Raw genomic sequence first — 14,815 nt, 5'->3', positions numbered from 1 at the left:
CATCACCCCTTCCAATAGAAAAGCATATATCCCACTTTATGCACAATGTTCTTTTCCCTTTCCTCAACGAGCAAGAATGCTTATCCAGCTCTCTGCCCATGATGTCTTAATAATGTCACAACCTGTTTCTACACCTTTGCCCCTCAGCAGGGCAAATTTTAGCACTCTGCTGAGGAACCTCCCACATGAAAGCGGTGCCTCTTATAAGAAACCTGGCTAGACAAACCTTATACATGGTTTCAAAACACACCATCTGCAGACAGTAATAAGTTTCAAATGTGGGCACCTAAAAGGAGGACTTACAATCTACTCCTCAATTAAGAGCATAAATGTGATCAAGCATGTGGATGCCAAGACAACTCCGACAAATGCAATGAAGTCACTTAGATTGGACATAGGAGGTGACATTAACAAAAAACAACTAATATTGTTAAATATATAACTCCATCCAAGGGACAAAATCAATGGAGTCAAACTCTTGGGACCGAAATGACAAGACTACAATCAGAAGAATCAACATCTAAATATATGGTAACTGGCGATTTTAACATGCATCTTATGCGACCCCAAGAAAGGGACAAATTATTGGAAGAACAAGTCTCGGCATGAAACATCCCCCAAAAGGAAGAATGTAATTGAAAAATTCATTCTAGGCTAGCTAAGAAATTTAAAAGGGATATGGAACACTTGAACTGTCTCGCGAGACCAACCTTTGGCAGCGACTTGCACAATGCATCAGTTAGCATATAAATAGACTACACCTTTGTAACCCTACCCCTGATCAGTAAAATTACAGAGTTTCTGATAGGTACATTAAATCAAAGCAACCACCTACCACAGGAAATCACAATGAACATACAAGGCACAATACTAACAAAGCCAGTGAAGGACCCTGGCTCTAGTCATACAGTCAAATACAGAAGGATAAAACGTAAAACCTGCAAACCAGAAAAATTGCTGGCCTCTGCAAAGATACTTTGGGTCGAATCAAAGGGTGTAGATACAAATGTGCTAACATGCTGGGAATATTTTCCCAAAAAGTTAAGAGACACGCACTCAGCAAGGGAAGGGCCTCATTCAACATTTGGAGAAATTCTACAAAAACGGATTCCTCCTTTACCACCAAATGAGCTAATCAACCCCCTCCCCACCTTGCAAAACTCCCACTTAAGATATCTCAAAAAAGCAATAAATGGAACATTGCAGAGGCTCCGGTGAATCGGCCCAGACCCTACCACCCAGACGGAGCTAATGCAACTAAAAATAAACAAGAAAAAGACAATTTGGCAAGTAAAAAGGTAAGCAGAGAAGAAGTTGTGGGTCAAGCTTTTATACGAATCAAAAACTAAGAACAGCACAAGATTCTGGCACACAATGAACAGGTTACAGAATCCTAGTGCATACGGAGTCTATTCACATCTAACAGAAAAAGCATGGGTATCCTACCTCTGGCCCCACTTCAACACAGTATCTGAAGGACTCACGAATGGGGAGTCTAGACCAAGTTACAATCCCGGTGATAAAATGCCTGACCGAAACCAACCATTAGCACTCGCCTCTTTCGTATTTATGGCCAAACAAATTAGATACAGGATAGCCAAAGGCAGGCTGGAGAATGCGCCGGGTCCTAACAGGCTTCCCTCGATTCTGTTTAGACCAGACTGGGACTACTGGGCTGCAGTACTATTACCACATTTTGAACAGATCTCAGGAGTAGAATACCGGCTTCTTGGAGGGGGTCCATCATATCCCCAATATACAAGAAAGGCAATAAGAACGAAGCAAATAGATACAAGCTGGAGGCATTAATAGACACCAACGCTAAATCCTATGACAGCCTTCTCTTGGAAGAACTTACAGATTGGGCAACTGAAAAATCAGTCATTCCCCTTAACCAGATAGGAATCTGCAAGGGCATGGGAACTACTGCAAACATACTTGCCGTCTCCCTTCTATTAGATGCTGTAAAAGCAGAAAACTTGTCACTCTATATGTGTTTCATCGACTACTAATTGGCCTTTGATAACATAGACAGAAAGAAGTTGTGGGCTAAACTCACTAAAAGAAATATACCATCTGGTCTCTTAAATCGGCTGATACTTTCACATACCAACACTTGGGTCCAAGTGAAGCTCGAAGCAGGCAACTGCCTGTCCAGAAAAATACCAACTACAAAGGGGCTGAAACAAGGGTGTGTGCTGGCCCCGACTTTGTTCAACCTCTTTATGGCAGACTTATTTACAAAGCTGGACAATTGTAACCCACAAGCCTCAAGGATGGGTGGACTTGCCCTCTCCAATTAGCTCTCCGCTGACGACCTTGTACTGATCAGCCAAACTCCGATTAGCCTCCAACATCTACTAGACACCACCCAAAATGTCTCTGCTAATAATGGTCTGAGCATCAACTTAGACAAGTCTAAAGTGATGTGATTAAATAAAAAAAAGAACACATTGAGTTATCGCTGCCATTAGACGTGGTCGAAGAATACAAATACCTGGGGATCATAATAGATAACAAAGGCACATTTACGCCACAAAAAGAGGCCAACAAGAGAAAAGGAAACTCAATAGCGGTACCATTACAAAACATCAAACACAAAACGCCAGCCTGAGCCTCATGCCACTGCTCCAGATATTCCAAGCAAAACTCATTCCAACCATCACTTATGGGAGCGAGTTTTTGAGGGGAAGGGATGCGGGCAAGATGGACAGTATAGTTTCAAGAGCATTAAAAATGATAGTCAATCTACCTAAATATACTTTGTCAGTCCTAATAAGATTGGAATTTGACCTACAAATGCAAGAAATTGACCACAAAGGCTCCTATGTCAAACACTGTCATTAAATCAAAAGTGCTGAGTCTGGGTCGCTGAATGCACATTTATGGAAGGAACTCCAGTCAGAAAAAGAAAGTGTGGCCATGACCTACTTGGTAACCTCAATAGACCGACTGGGCCTATGGAAACTTTGGGAGGCCTCAGGGATGCATAAGAGCTGCAAACGACTTGTTAATAAGACAGTGAAAAGGGTCTCCTTAGCAGAAAACAAAGGCAGCGCTAAAAGAAAGGGCACATGGATGGTTTGTCCTGGAGAGCTACATTAACCCTTTCCCTGCGGCGCAAATTCTGCCACGCTGTGGGGATTTGATTGGGGGGAGTAACCCCTTGCATGCTCAGGATGGCCCCCCGCCTTCCTACGTCACGGTAGGCATGTGCGGAGGACGGCCAGGGGCCGTCCGAACTTCATTATATATATATTATAATAATTAACTAATTATTTCTTCTGCACAGGCATGGAGTTTGCGCCGCGCTGGGGAATCGGCGGCGTTCGGACATCACCCGGCCATCCTGAGCACACGCCCACAGTGATGTAGGATGGCCAGGTGTCGTCCTGAGCTCCAAAGGGGTTAAACCCTCTATCTTAGATGCCCTATCAGACTTAGATATTACACTCAACCTAAATACTGATAGTGGCTTAAAACCTAAGTCCATCTTCACACCTACTATGCCTCCAGATAATTTAATAGACTCGTTCTACAAGGCAGTGACTAATGATTCTAAAAGACAAACTGACTGGCAGACACATATATTCTGGGTACAATTTAATATCAAGAGAGAATCATGCTCTGAAATAAATTACTTGCCAAAACACCTGAAATTGTTATCAAAGACACAGATAAAGGGGGAAATATAGTAGTTACGCAAAAGAGTGATTACATACAAGAAATAGAGAGAAAGCTTTCAGATGGTGAAGCCTACATAAGACAAACCAAAAACCCTCTTAGTGGCAATACCAGTCTAATCAAATCGGAACTAACATTTTGGAAGGATCAATGCTTGATCAGTGAGGTGGAATATAATATATGTTTATCCTCTTACCTAAAGCACAATGTATCTACATACTCCCTAAGTTACATAAACCAGGTCCATTCCCACCCTGGAGAGACCTATAATTTCAGGTATATGTTCCTCAACAGAACAAATCTCTGAGTATATAGATGTCTTTATACATCCATTAGTGCACAATCTTCCGCCCTATTTGAGAGACACAGGTGAACTTTTGAACAAACTAGAAGATATTGAATTGGAGGAAGATTTCACATTTGTCACTCTATACATGTGTCCCCTACCCTTAGATTGATTGATGTTATTGTTGACTGTTCGAATATTTAAAACCATTACAGTAAAAGCTAACAATAAAACCCAACCCCCTTACCCTCCCACCCGTTACCCGCCCCCCTCCCAGAGCCTCCTGTGAGATTTAAAAACCCCATTCCAGCAGTCAAACTTATGTTACAGGGAACTTTCTGCATTCAGACCAGGAGCCTAATTTTGATGTGGCGATGTTCAAGTCAAAATACTTGAGGTGGCGGGCAAGGTCTTCTTTGATCATGGATGTTACAGCGACACCTTTTTGGTGCATTTACCTGGCTCTGACTTTCATGGGCTTGAAGAAAATCAATTATACTCTAGCGTCTAATGCTTGACCAATCTGGTAAGTAAATGTTGCCGCTCTTGCCAGATGGTGTGTTTTTATTTCTGAAAAGCACCAGTCTGATGCCTCCTTGCAAGTTCTGATGCCAAGGGCTTTGAAAATAGGGCAAATCAGCCTCTGTCGTACGCATGTGAGTTTGGGGCAACAGCATAGTAAGTGGAGCAAGGATTCCCGTTGGTAATTGCATAGGCGGCATGAAACGGCTCCATCTGTTCGTGCCTATGCTGGATTGAAGTCCCCAATTCTAAGTGACTTTAGCTTCATAAAAAGGTTTTTCTTGCATGCCTGGGACCCTAGTGCTTCTCCTAGGTATGGTTGGGCTTACCCCAAGGTATAAGATTCGTCCAAGGCCTTCATATAGGTGTTGTGTCGGAGTGCAGTTAGATCCTTTTCGTACAAAATGGAGCGGACCTCCCGTCTCATAATGTTTGACCAAGCCTTAGGCGGAATGACTGTTAGAGAGAGACTGTTAGAATCTATGTTTAGGGTCTCTATTGCATTACCCAGCTTGGTAAACCAGGGGGAGTCCTCTTCTCTGAAACTTGTAACAAGATGATGTTTGAGAGAGTTATGCGGTGCTTTGAGGACTCTGATATAGTATTTTATTAGATATCCCTGTATGGCCAGTTTGGGTCTGCCGAGGCCTAATTCCAGCCGTAATCTCGTGTTCCTTGCATTCCTGGGTACTTGCAGCACAATCTTGAGGGCTTTCATCTGCACTGCTGCTATAAGTTTATCTACAGCTCTTGAAAATGCCAAGTGACCATAGTTAACGGCGGGGATTAGTTTTGCCATGAGGACTGTCAGCATGAGGACTGTCAGCATGGGGTCTGCTGTGGGGCTGGTCAAGCGTTGACTCGGGCATCTCATTGATAAAATTACGCTGTTGATTTTAGAAGTTAGGTGTTTGAATGAGCTGCCGATGTTGCCCTCTTGTTTAACCAAATACCAAGGTAGTTATAGGCTGGGGTGGTCCCAATTTGGTGACCTCCCAACTTCCAAACTGCTTTTTTTTGTGCAGGTATCTGCCAAAAATCATTATTTTTGTTTTGCCTTGATTAACTGTCAGGTGATTCTCCTTGGTGTACTCCCCCAGCTCTATAAGTGCTCTTTGGGTGCACACTCTTGTGTGGTCCATCAGTCCGGTATCATCTGCGTATTGTAGAATTGCCGTTCTCGCCGTTTCCAGTCTCGGTGGAACTAGACTTTCCTCTTTCAGGGCTCCCCCCATATCTGCAGTATAAAGATTAAATAATAGGGGGGCCAGGACACAGCCCTGCTTCAGTACGTTGTTGGTTTCGACTTTTGCTGATAGAGCTGTGGGGCTTAATTTGACTTGTACCCGGGTCCCCTCGTGAAGGGATATGATGGCTTTCACTAACTTGGGAGGTACCCCAGGATAGCAGTTTTCCCCAGAGTTTGCCTCTATTGACTTTGTCAAAAGCTGTACTGTAGACAATAAAACAGCAAAACAGCAGAGGGTGCCTGGCTTTCCCAGCACGTTTTGAGAGGTAGGCCACGGCCATGGTGTTATCTGTTGTTGCACTGTTTTTCCTGAAGCCAGTCTAAAAGAATGGTAATATTTCATTGTTATTAGCCCAGTCCTCTAGATCTCTCAGTAGTAGTTTGGCAAAATCTTTTGGCTTCTACATCCAGTAGGGTCACTAGCCTGTAGTTTGCAGGGTTGGAGTGGTCGCCTTTCGTGAATGGGGAAGAGGATAGATCCTTTGCATGAGTGTGGAATTGCTGCCATAGCATATGAAAAGTTGTATAAGGGGGTGAGGACTGTGGAAAAGAATGTTTGAGCTGTTTTAAAAGCCATGGCTGGAATGCCGTTTGGGCACGGTGCCCCGTCATTCCTCATTTTCCTAATCTCCATCATTATTTCGGCTTCTGTAAATCCATTGTCCTCAAGCATCCTTTGTCCTGCATCTTCTGTGTACCTGGGGAAAATGGCTACGTGGGAGCCTGTTTCCCGGATGTTCTTCAAAGGGTCTTGCTGGGTAACTAGTGTACCTTTGGTATATAATTCCCTTACATACTCTTCCCACTCATTGCTTACAATGTTGTTCTCCTTGCTCTTCGGTTGAGAGCTCAGGCGATTGATGTACCTCCATAATTTGGCATTATTCTTTTCCTTTAGCAGGGCAAATACTGTGATCTATTTTTGTTCAATCTCTTTCCTCTTCTGCTCACCTACTTTCCTGAAGGTAGATCGTAGTGCTACTACGGAGGCCCTCTCTGCCGATGTTTCTCTTTTCTTCCTTCTTCTAAGTGCCTTCATTAGCGCTCCTTTACATTGTCTCAGGCTCTTCGATATCTGTTGGTTCTTTAAAGATTAAGACTTATGACATGTTCTTTTTATGGTGATTTTTTTCCCAGCTTCTGCTACAGGTCTTCTGTCATTTCTTCCCAGCGACCAATCACCTTTGAGTCGGTCTCCTGTAATCCTCTAGCCTTCCACGATAATATCCACTCCAGCATTTTCCCTTCGAGAGAGGTGTTATGGCTGGATTTTCTGAGTAGGTGGGATCAGCCCCCAGGGGCCCCTCCAACCCAGCCAGAACGTACTCACCTTCCCTCCCCAGGACCACCTATATCCAGGCACCTGGTACCTACCTGAGGATGGGGAACTCGCAATATACAAGCTCATATTATTAAAAACACCACTAAATCTATAGGGATACTAAGAATACTCACTGATTACTAGGGATATCCATACCCTACACCACACTTATTCACATCAGTTGGTCTCGCGGCCACCCTGACCCAGACCGTTCTACCCTAGGGCAGATATGACACACAATCCGGTGCGTCTCCACATGGGCCTGCAGAACCCAATGCTCCCTTTTCCAAACTGTTCGCAATCCTGCGAAACTACACACTAGTTCAACTACCTAGTGCTCTCATTTACTCAAGCCACAATCCAGTGGGTATACACACTGGTTCGACCCCCCAGTGCTCTCATTAACGCCGCATATCAACGACGACCACATTCCTATGAACCATTATTTGGGATATTATCTCAGCTGTCTACTCGGGATGAAACTACAATAATAACTTTGAATATAGTTCCAGATTATAGTGTACTCCCTGCTCTTGGCATCAAAGGTCCACTCACTCCCTATTTATGTGATCACCACTTACCTGATTGGGATTACTCATCCATTCACGTAGCAACTACCTAGGAGATATATTTACCTTCAGTGAACAAGAATAGGGGCTACACACCAGTTTTCTATAAACTGGGGGTTGTTTTATTATAACAATATAAACATTTACACAGATCAACAAAGGCTATAGGTAGAACACACCGCTTGAAAGAGAAGGATTACACATAACAGGAACACTCCGCTGAAAGGGAAAAGATTAGACATAAAGTGTAAGTGTAGCTAATGTGATGAAAACAATATCACCTGATTAGTGTGAAGTCTTGTTCTAGCTGTCATCTGGGTTCCTCTCTCGTCTGTGCCTTGGCTCATCTCAGACTCTCTCTCTCTCCTGCACTCTTGGGTACACCTCTGCGCTGATCACTCTGTCTCTGGACTCCTCTCCCCCACACGAACTGTCTCTCCACCTTCCGTCTTCAATCTTAATGGTTCCTGCCGCTCTGATCACCGTTCATTCCACTAACTTATTCACTCTGTCTCTGCGCCAATGTCCAATTAACTCCATCTGCTCCCATAGGTTAGTCCACGAGCTCTCCTCTATCTCTTTTAAAAGGCATTACTTCAGACTCCAGCTATTCACACCTCCTCCTGATAAGCAACTGCTTCTGACTGCTTCCTTCAGTTCCAGCTCACTATTCAACTCAGCTCTTCTCCAGCTTGAACCCTCTCTCTCTCTCTGCCAACTCCACTCCACTGCTCGACTCTCTGCTGGACTGACCCTCTGCTTGACTCTCTCCTCGACTGCCTGACTCCGCCTCTGCACTTCACAAATATAGAATGCTGTTTCCTCATGGAAAGTTCCAGCCATCAGCCCGCCTCTCACCAGGCCTCTGCATCACCTCGCATCAAGGACACACACCCAGCCGGCCGGCCTTTTGTTGTGTCTTCTACACAGAGAATAATACAGCCTACCGATAAGGGCTGGCCCAGACCGGTTCTCTCCAAGTGAAAAACAGCCTTAACTATAAACATTGCCTTTGCCCTGAAAAGTCTCCCAGCTTCATCAAAATGGAGTCCCTCTAGCTCTAGGCCTGTAGGCCTGAAAGGGGTGAAATGCTCCTTAGCTCTGTCAGAATACCTACATAAACCATACCAATATGTCTAATATGTCAAAGCCAATAGGCAATAGACAGGTTAAAGTCAAGAATAAAGGCATATTAAGCAGCTATCCTCTTCTAGGTCTGGAAAAAGGGCTTAAAAGGGCCAACACAGGCTAAGAATACCTATACTAGATGCGAGCAAGACTAATGATCTATATCACTGCTAAATAAAGCCAAAAACTCTGCCATTACAAGAGGTTGACCATTTTATTTTTTTAATATCTCTGAAGCGTTCGGCCCCTGTGGTTTCTCCCATCATTTTCTGGAGGTCTGTTGCTTCCATACCTAAGTGGAATCTTGCACAAAGAGGCCTGTGGTCACTTTCCCCTCTTTCATTGATCTGGAAGTCTTCCAGCCTCTCCGCCAGTTTCTAGTTGATTAAGATATAGTCTATGGTAGATATGTTCCCGAACAATGGTTTGGAGCACCACAAGGTGATCTTAATTTCATCAGGAAGTGGGTTGAGTGGAGTTTAACGTTTTTAAGAAGACAAAGCAATGGGCCTGCCTTTTGCTGTTTTTTCCCCCCTGGGGCACTTTCCAAGCCTCTCAAGTTAAAGTCTCCTGCAATGATTGCGTTGTAGTGCTCATATTTTATTAATATATCTTCCAGCGTGTTGGTAAAGGATGTCATTCTGGCAGTAGTCAGAGCAGGGTTGATATAGCAGTTTATAAGCATTAAACGGCAGGTGGCCCTCCATTAACCCAGCGATTGTCTTTGCTTGCAGGTCTGGGGAGTTGCTCTTATTTCTGTGGGCTTGAGTTTCCTTGTGTGGCTTATGAAGATAGAAAGACCCCCCGACGGACATCAAAAGAGGTTTTTTTTTGTTGTTGCAATAATCCGGTGATCATGAAAACCCACTATGGGTGTTGAAGTCATTGACCAAGTTTCTTGACAGCAGATAATGTCCCCTTTTGCAAAGTAGTCCTGTACTTCCTTGGGCCCTGCTTTTTTGTTTAATCCTGTGATGTTCCATGATACGAGGGTTAAATCTTGATGGAGGTCCGAGATTTGGCATTGGTATTGATCTTCCCGCACCAGCGTTGCCCTCCATTCTCTCTCGAGGACTTGGTTTTTGCTAGGGGTGCTGTTGCCAGCTGTTGCATCTTGTAGCCTGATTTATTTGATCCATTAGCATTTTTCGTAGGTTGTTTCTTTAAAAGATGGAGACATTTATTTGGTGTTTTAGGGCATTCATTAGTGTATTCACCATGTTTCCTGTTGTAGATGGTGCCTTTCAGGATTGATGTGGGCCCCTGCCCCTCTGGTTGAGGTATGAGGACAAAGGGGTAATTAGATTGGGTGGGTTCTGTTACATCTATGCCCCAACTTTCGAAATGTTAGGCTTCACCAAGAACTGCCTGTTGGAGAGATTGCTTTGAAAAGCCCTAACTAGTTGAATTGCCGTGGCTGTCTCCTTGTGACTTTTTAAACTTTATCCACTCAAGATTTTTCTAAGTAATCTGAGATAGTGGTTTGACATGGCCAAAAAGTCGTAGGATATTAGTTCTGTTTAGGATGCTGTGAGGCCCTGTCATGTGATACCTGGGGGTGAGTGCCACCTCGTAGAATGTTGGATCCGCAAGATTACTTGTTTGTATGACCCCCCCCCCCTATTGCAGTAGCTTCTTGATTTCAAACTGTAGGAGGGTTTGATCAGGGTTCGCCAATGTTGTTCATCTTCTACCCGGTTGCTATTTTCCAGCATGCTAACTATATACTTTTGCTCCATCAATGGCGATGTAGTGTGCTCCATGGGGTTTTTGTGACCCTCCAGGTCCAATAGATCAAGGAGCCTTATTTGTGTGGTAGCGTCCTCCTTACCCATGCTGACCTTCTTTATTGTTACCAGGGCTGCTTTTGATGATGACACTGCTATAGTGTAGTTCCTATATTCCCAATAGGCTCTGCGTATTGGAATAATACATCCTATAGATGTGACGTAGGACTTATGTCTACTAGGTCTATATTGAATATATTACGGTACAAAAGGGGGTGGTGATGGACAGAGCATCTGAATCAAACACTCACACCCAGTCAAAAGATCTGGGTTTAATCCATCACCGTTCGTTAGCCCACTCTGCCACCCCAGTTCAGACATGGCTATATGCAAATCAGTCTGACCCTGTGCCTCAGGGGAACAGTCCAGCCCGAACTGCCAAGCCATGTCTTCCCTGGACCGGAAACAAGCTTCCGAGGACCGGTTTCTGGCATTCCAGCCGTCTTCAGCCCGGCTTGCTTGAATCCAGTGGCAAAGGGAGCAAGGGACTCACGTCTGAGCATACCCTGCCACACTTATGGCGGTCAAAAGCGGTACAAAAGGGGGTGGTGATGGACGGAGCATCTGAATCAATCAAACACTCACACCCAGTCAAAAGATCTGGGTTTAATCCATCACCATTCTTTAGCCCACTCGGCCACCCCAGTTCAGACATGGCTATATGCAAATCAGTCTGACCCTGTGCCTCATGGGAACAGTCCAGCCCGAACTGCCAAGCCATGTCTTCCCTGGACCGAAACAAGCTTCCGAGGACCGGTTTCTGGTATTCCAGCCGTCTTCAGCCCGGCTTGCTTGAATCCAGTGGCAAAGTGAGCAAGGGACTCACGTCTGAGCATACCATGCCACACTTATGGCGGCCAAAAGCGGTACAAAAGGGGGTGGTGATGGACAGAGCATCTGAATCAATCAAACACTCACACCCAGTCAAAACATCTGGGTTTAATCCATCACCGTTCTTTAGCCCACTCTGCCATCCCAGTTCAGACATGGCTATATGCAAATAAGTCTGACCCTGTGCCTCATGGGAACAGTCCAGCCCGAACTGCCAAGCCATGTCTTCCCTGGACCGGAAACAAGCTTCCACGGACCGGTTTCTGGCATTCCAGCCGTCTTCAGCCCGGCTGGCTTGAATCCAGTGGCAAAGTGAGCAAGGGACTCATGTCTGAGCATACCCTGCCACACTTATGGCGGCCAAAAGCGGTACAAAAGGGGGTGGTGATGGACGGAGCATCTGAATCAATCAAACACTCACACCCAGTCAAAAGATCTGGGTTTGATCCATCACCATTCTTTAGCTCACTCTGCCACCCCAGTTAGACTTAATTGTGAGTGCCAGCTAGCTCAGAGGTCACTAGAAACTTTCTCGAATAAACAAGAAGGGATTAGTTTCTGACAACCACATAAACATGACAACTTTGTTTCCCCAAGATAAAACTGATCTTCAGAGTCGTGGAAACAATAGATAGATATTTCACTCAGTCAATCGTGCATGCTTAGTTTCATCAGAGGTGCAGAGAAAATAGATAGACGGGCGTTTTCAATAAAAAGCATTTATTGAACAGTCTTCTTTCTCAAGCATAAGAAATAAACTGCTACAATCGTAAAATTGGTTGTAAAATATAATGCATACAGTAGAAAGAGTAGAATAAAATAATACTATAAGAGCATTGTATGGTTCCTAAATCATAAATAAATACATACATAAATAACAGAGGCTAAAAGTACTCAACTGGTGCTTCTAAAATACGCCTACCCCGATGTGCCTAACCTAAGCTTGGTACGAGGAATAAAGTAAGTGAGGTGTAGAATAAATATAGAATTTTTTGCCAAGAATTTGTCCAAGATTTCTCTTAGGGTCGAATCAGCTCTGTACCTTGATTTGGAATGAAGAAGGTCAGGTTCAGGACTTGATTTCTCAACAACCCGCAAGGGTAGCTTGGAAACACTGGAGCTGGATTCCTCAGCAGGAGAACAGACAGCGTCTCTCTCAGTGCGTCTGCTGTAGGGTCGTCTTCCTTCGGCACTTGCAGTAGCAGGATGCGTCGGGCAAGTAGATAGTCAAACTGCTCCAAACCACTGTGTGTTTGCTAAGGCAAGTGTGGGCATATTTATACCTTGAAGTTGCAGAGTTTGACGTAAAGGTGGACATAATAACGTCATAAAAGAGTCTCAGTTCTTTGAAAACTCCATGAGTTCTTGGACAAGTCAGTTCTCAAGCAAGGGGAAGTCCCTAGCTGCTGAAGCCCTGTTTCCCAAGAAATAATTGTAGATTATCGGAACTAGTGGAAGTAGCCCTGCCGTATTTAGACTGCATGAGCTATGTCTAAATATGGTTATGATTCTTATGCCTGTATAAGGACATAATGATTTATAACTATATAAGGGCATGAATTGGGAAAATTACAATAGGGTCCTAAAATGGTACACAACACCCACTCCACATTATCATGTTCATCTAAGATCAAGCACTAAAACATATAATCTAGAGCATGTGTTTACAACCTCCAAAAATTCATATAAAATGCATTTAAAATGGTTGCACACGGAGAATCATGAGATTACATTTATGAAATGGCTCTTAGTTACAGAAATCCGAGACCATCTCATAGCAAAGTATATAAACTGTGCTAGTTTGTAGATAAGGTCAAAAATTGTTTCAAGGAAGTAATCAAATAATTCTTGGTCTCTAAGAATAGTGCTACTTTAAGGAGATTACTTTGTGCCAAAGTTCAGTCTTTGACAGGTAGTAAAAAAAAATCAAATTAAATTGTAGTGAAAATGAGTTTCAAACTCGGAAGCCTTTGTCATCAAAAAGCGAAGGTCGAATTCAGAGTTCATAGAACGCTGTGTGCTAACTTCAAAAGTTATTCTCAGTGTCAGGAGAAAACATTTAATCGTCTAGACTGGCAAAGAAATCGTATACCACTGTAGATGAAAGTTGAACCACTTCATTAAGATCAATTGTACACAGATATGAAGCATCGCCGTCAGCCGCGTTAGAAATGTTCATAGCAGATGGTACCATTGTGCCTGTTGGTCCGCGTATCCGACCTTCAGCTGGATTTGCCGGTGAGATCTCAATGAATGCCGTCATCAGGATTGGTAGCCGTTGGGGGCAACCCAACACATGAGTCGTTACCGGACCCAGTAATGCATCAACATCCTTTGGCATTGCCGAAGGTAGTGTTAGACAGATATCTATCGCGCATTCTCCTCACAAAGCAGGCATCGTAGAACAGGTAAGATGCAATCTTGCCAGATTGGTCTGAATGACAGGAACCATGTGGTGTTCAGATCTCTCAAACGAGCCAAGCCAAGGATTTGTGTTATGCGTTCATGATACTGCATCGCTAGAAGACCATTTTCCATGGTAATCTGGGTATCGTTGGTGACTGGAATTGCCATATCGGAGCAGAAGGAACAAAAATAGTATCCCTGCTATGAGTCCCAAGATGAGAGGCAGGCCGCCGAACACAGAGTGTAGGAAGTTAGGAAAAATGCCCAGGACTGCTTCAAAGAGTTCTAACAGTCCCCCCAAAATCGCCTTAAATCAGAGGTCTTCAAACTTTTTGATGCCGAGACCCCCTTGTAAAACCTTTTTAGGCGTAAGGACCCCCTTCCGACAAAAGTTTCTAGAAACTGGTACTCCTCATCATCAACTTTTGACAACCATAAATGCGCCTGTTAGACCTCATCACATTCATCCATCCATCATTCATCCACCCACACTTTCACACATCCATCCATCCTTTCATCCTTACATCCATACATCCACCCTTTCATCCTTCCATCCAAACATCCATCCTTTACCCATCCACCCTTCCATCCATCCACCCATCATTCATCCACCCACCTTTTCACACATCCATCCATCATTCATCCATGCAACCTTTTAGCCATCCATACATCCATCCACCCTTTCACCCATCCATCCTTCATCCGTCTACCCTTTCATCCTTCCATCCACCCTTTCATCCTTCCATCCACCCTTTCATCCTTCCATCCATACATCTATCCTTCACCCATCCACCCTTTCATCCTTCCATCCATACATCCATCCACCCTTTCATCCTTCCATCCATCCATCCACCCTTTCATCCTTCCATCCATCCATCCACCCTTTCATCCTTCCATCCATACATCTATCCTTTACCCATCCACCCTTCCATTCATCCACCCATCATTCATCCACCCACCTTTTCACATATCCATCCATCCATCCATCCATCCATCCATCATTCATCCATGCAACCTTTTATCCATCCATAC

Source organism: Lissotriton vulgaris, chromosome 8 (assembly GCF_964263255.1).
Source record: "Lissotriton vulgaris chromosome 8, aLisVul1.2, whole genome shotgun sequence".
Taxonomy (NCBI): Eukaryota; Metazoa; Chordata; class Amphibia; order Caudata; family Salamandridae; genus Lissotriton; species Lissotriton vulgaris.
This window is presented reverse-complemented; position numbering follows the sequence as displayed.